This window comes from Oratosquilla oratoria, chromosome 5, assembly GCF_046742065.1.
Source record: "Oratosquilla oratoria isolate Oo_2021 chromosome 5, ASM4674206v1, whole genome shotgun sequence".
Lineage (NCBI taxonomy): Eukaryota > Metazoa > Arthropoda > Malacostraca > Stomatopoda > Squillidae > Oratosquilla > Oratosquilla oratoria.
In genome coordinates, this window is record NC_134781.1 from 32,105,054 (window position 1) to 32,110,053 (window position 5,000).

General features: G+C 38.1%; 1 protein-coding gene across 1 annotated transcript in view; it reads right to left on the minus strand.

Moving 5' to 3' along the window:
- LOC143025727 (Kv channel-interacting protein 4-like) overlaps positions 1-5,000 on the minus strand; it is a 234,729-nt gene that overhangs the window by 122,706 nt on the left and 107,023 nt on the right. The window lies entirely within an intron of this gene.

The window sequence follows — 5,000 nt, forward strand, 5'->3', positions numbered from 1 at the left end:
GGTAAAAGGTGCCAACAGCCCTGTACGGGGCAGAAACATGGAACATAAGAGAAGAAGAGAGAAGAGGTTTAAATGTGTTTGAGATTAAATATTTGAAAAGTATGATAGGGGTTACTAGGCTAGATAGAGTGAAAAATGAGGAGGTGAGGAGGAGAACGGGGGTGGAAAGGGAGCTGGGAGATAGGGTTGATGAAAGAGTATTGGGATAGTTTGGACACATGGAAAGAATGAGTGAAGAAAGATTAGTAAAAGAGGTGTGGAAGGCAGGGGTGGAAGGAGTGAATACGAGGGGCATCCTAGGATGGGATGGATGGATGGAGGAAAAGGGCATTACGAGAGGAAAGTCTATTGAGGAAGGATGGGAGGGGATAGAAGATAGTGATGAATAGAGAAGGTATATGTATGGATGATGCTGTGATGCATGAGGGGGTGGGGATGAGGGGGTGAGGGAGTGTGTATGAGAAATAAATAGACGCAGCCCGAAGGGATTTCTCTCCGTCTTCTCCCTTTCTGCATGAGGGGCGGAGAGAGGGGGGGTCGCCGAATTTATGTAGCGCCTTTGCTGTGGATGTGCTGTGTCTTGCGACACTGCTTCTGACCCAGGGTAGTGGACAGGATGAAGGGATGACCCGTCATCCAGGAGGTGCCAAGATGTGAGGGAGGGAAGATGGTGGAGGGGAGTGGAGTATGTAGGGGATGAAATGGGTGGGAGTGGTTTTTATGCCTTTTTCTTTTTGACTACCTCCCGTGTAAAGGAAAAAAAAAGCCTTTGGTATATGTATGTATCTATTTATGTATATGTATATATATATATATATATATATATATATATATATATATATATATATATATACACACACGAGGGATTAATGTGAAATTCGTGACCTAAGGTACAAACATTTGTTTCATGAGAAATTGATATATTCATATATCAACGTAAATCACTTGCAAGTTAGCACGGTTATTCCAACGTTCGTGGATTTTACGGATCCCCTTTTCGTAGGAGCTTGAGTCTTGGTTCTCCAAATGCACCTCTACGTCGTCAACGAAGTCATTATCCATGGCGAAATGTTAACCACTGAGTTCTTTTTTCCTCTTGGGAAATAAATAGTAGTTTGAGGGAGCCAAATCAAGTGAATAGGGCGGATATTCAACTAGCTGGAATCCGCAATCATGTATGGCAGCAAAAGTCACGGCGGATTTATGTGCAATTGCATTACCCTGGTGGAAAAGCACCCCTAATGACAGCTTTCCACGCCGTTTTTTCTTAATTATCTCCTGCAGCTGCCTCATTGAGTTGGCATAGTATGGTCTAGTAATAAATTGACTCTATGTCAGATAATCCACCAGTAGCACCCCTTTCAGAATCCCAAAAAATGGAAGCCATCATCTTCCCTGCAGAGATTACCGACCTGTCCTTCTTTGGAGCTGGAGATCCATGATACTTCCATTGTTTTGATTGTTGTTGTTGTTTTTTTCGACTCAGGCTGGAAGTGGTAAACCCAAGTCTCATCCATGGTCACAAATCGACGGGTAAATTTTTGTGGACCAGCATTAGAAAGGGCAGGATTGTTCTTTGACATGCTGCATCGCAGCCGCTTCTTATCAGGTCCAAGAAGTTTGAGGACCCATCGAGTTGAGACCCTCGTCATTTCAAGATGGTTGTTAACTGCATGAACACATTCCTTCCTGGAAGATGCCCAACTCTGTCGCAATGAAACGTTCAGTCAAAAGCCGATCTGTGAGCAACATGTCATGGATTTTATCGGTGATATCTTCAGTGGTGACAGTGGTAGGTCTTCCTTGAAGAGGGTCATCTTCCAAATTGTCCCTGCCCCGTTTGAAATCAGCTGACCACTTTTTAACCATGATATATGAGATTTGTATTGTCTCGTAGGGCAGCCACCATGTCCTCATCAATTTCCTTTTGTGTTAAGCCTTTGATGTGGAGGTATTGAGTGACTGCCCGATAACCAATTTTGTCTATTTCTCTATTATACCTTACTGTTCCAAATCAATTATTTGTAAAACAAACGAAAATATTACGTTAAAGACTTGAAATTTCTTATACCGACTTTTGAAAGATTATATTTTATGTGAAAAAGCTACAAGTCTGCACCTCAAGTCCTACCATAGGCCAGGAATTTTCAATCACCCCTTGTATATATATATATATATATATATATATATATATGTATGTATATTCATATTTATATATATATATATATATATATATATATATGTATGTATATTCATATTTATATTCATTTGTTTGTAAGTTCCCCTTTCCTCCTTCTCGGACATTTGGTCCATTTTCATTTACGTCTTTGGATTATGTTCTGTTTTTTCATTTGGGTTACGTTTCGATTTTTTTTTTTTTTTTTTTTTTTTTGCTACACTTGCTTTATGTTCGTTGCCATTTAACTTTTATTTATTTATTTATTTATTTATTATTATTATATATATATTTTTTTTTGGGGGGGGGTTGTAAGTTAGTCATTTTTTGCGGGTATTTGGTCCACCTCCATTTGCGTACGGTGCCCTAATTTACGGATAGCCGAGTACAGCGGGTTTGAACCCTGCATGCAGCTGTCATAAAAATTATCGGTTTGATGTCGCTGCCATTAGCGTATTTCTCTCATAGTTACAATGGCGATAAGCGTGAAATGGTTCGTCCCGGTCCTTACCCCATACCACTGGTGGGCTGGTCCTTGAGTAAAACAGGAATTCGGATCGCCGTAATAAGTGATCTTCCTTCCCTCGGGAATCAGTTCGATTACAGGTTTCAAGGATTTTATAGCCTCTGTGGTGTAGTGGTCTAGGGCACCGTACAGGTAATTTACGGCTAGCCGAGTAAAGCGGGTTCGAACCCTGCATGCAACTGTCATAAAAATTATCGGTTTGATGTCGCTGCCATTAGCGTATTTCTCTCATATATATATATATATATATATATATATATATATATATATGTATATATATCCCAACTCTGTTTCCTCCTGAACTTAACAGATTGATGAAATTGATAATTCCACCTCCTCAGTAGTCTCATTTAAAATCTTATTGGGATTTGTACAAACTTAAAACATCCTATTTGTGTACCTTTTCTTAAGACTATGTCTTTATTTAAAGTACTAATCACTAATATTTCTACCATGTTCTTATTTGACTTATAAATCCCTGGGTCCAATTTCAAACATTTTAATCTAATTGATTCTGGGGTGGTTAAAATTTCAGTCTACAGTGACTTTACAGTGCACTTCTACCTTGTTAATTGCTCTGGAGTGTAATCATGTCGACTTTATTACGCTACCTTCCACAGTTAGCAAAGCTTCATTTGTAGCTGATGAATAAGTAATTTCTGGGATTTCTTAAACATCTGAGTTGGATTCACTATATGAGATTTTATTTTCTGTTAGTCTGGACCGCTCTATCTGAAATATAATTGTTATTTTTCCTATCTATTTTAGATATTCTTTGACTCCTGTCACTGGCTTTAAGTCTGGTTGATTCATAAATGAGATTAACTGTGACTTCACTAAGATCCCTAACTCAGCAGGACATATGATCATGCTTTCTTTTCTCATAGTTGCAAATCCTCTCAGTAAATCTCCTGGGAAAAAAGATTCTTCTACAACTATCACTTTAATGTGCAAATGCTTATTTCTAAATAATATGACTTCTAATTCAACCTTACCTAATGTTTTTAACTGACTTCCAGTTACTCCTTGCAATAAGTATTGAATTGGTTCCAATATTTGTGAAATTTACAATCAATGCATTCTGTCAGCAATAATCTACGGGTGTAAGCCTTGGAAACTGACAAAGGCGATGGATTAGCTAAGGACTGCACAGAGGAGAATGGAGAGATCAGTGATGGGAATAACGCTGAGAGACCGAAAGAGAGCAAGTTGGGTGAGAAAGCAGACTAGAGTGAAAGACATTGTGGAGGCGGCAAAAGAGAGGAAGTGGAATTGGGCAGGTAAGTTAGTGCGAACGACTGATGAGCGATAGAGGAAGTGTGTTACTGAGTGGATGCCGCGAGATGGAAAGCGTGGAAGAGGGAGACCAGACAGAAGGTGGAGAGACGAGATAGAGAAGTTCGCAGGAGTGATGTGGCAGAGGTTGATGCGGTTGTGTGAATCATGGAATGCTATGAAGGAGGCATTTGTTCAGCAGTGGACTCGGGATGGGTGATTTGATTTGACTGATTTGATATATATTCGATTTGATTTGATTGATTTGATATATATATATATATATATATATATATATATAATATATATATATATATATTCGAGTCTACAAAATACATCTTGATGTTCATTCAGTGATCAGGATATAATTCTGATGGGCGGAAGGTAGCTAGGATTTATCTATCTATTTACGTTTTTGGCGTAATAAGTGATTGGAGTGTTCCGATTTGACTTCAGAGAAATATTGCAACTCGTGTCATGCAAAGAATGATTGGAAATGATTGGGCATTATCGTGTATTGACAAAAGGAAAATAGTTTGAATTATATAAGTATTGTTTGGGTCATTTATTTTTTTGGTCTAATTACTCTGACCTCGCACACAAAAAAAAGAGTCGTCGTAAGAGAAGGAAAGAGAACGAGAGGAAATAAAAGAACAAAATTGATTCTGACCTCGTAATTTACTGAGGATGTAGAACATCTTGACACCGGATGAAATAGAAATATTTGCAGCAGTTACAAGGCAAAGACCGACGCGTTCCACGTGCGGGACATGATGGAGTATGTGTGGATGTTGATGATGATGGTGATAACAGTGATGCTGGTAATGGCAGTAATGGTGATGGTCTTATATATTCATAAATACACACGCACAGACATATATATTTATATATTTATGTATGTATATGTATGTATGTATTTGTATACATATATCTATGCATACATATATATATATATATATATATATATCTATATATATATATAGTACATACATACATACATACATACATACATACATACATACA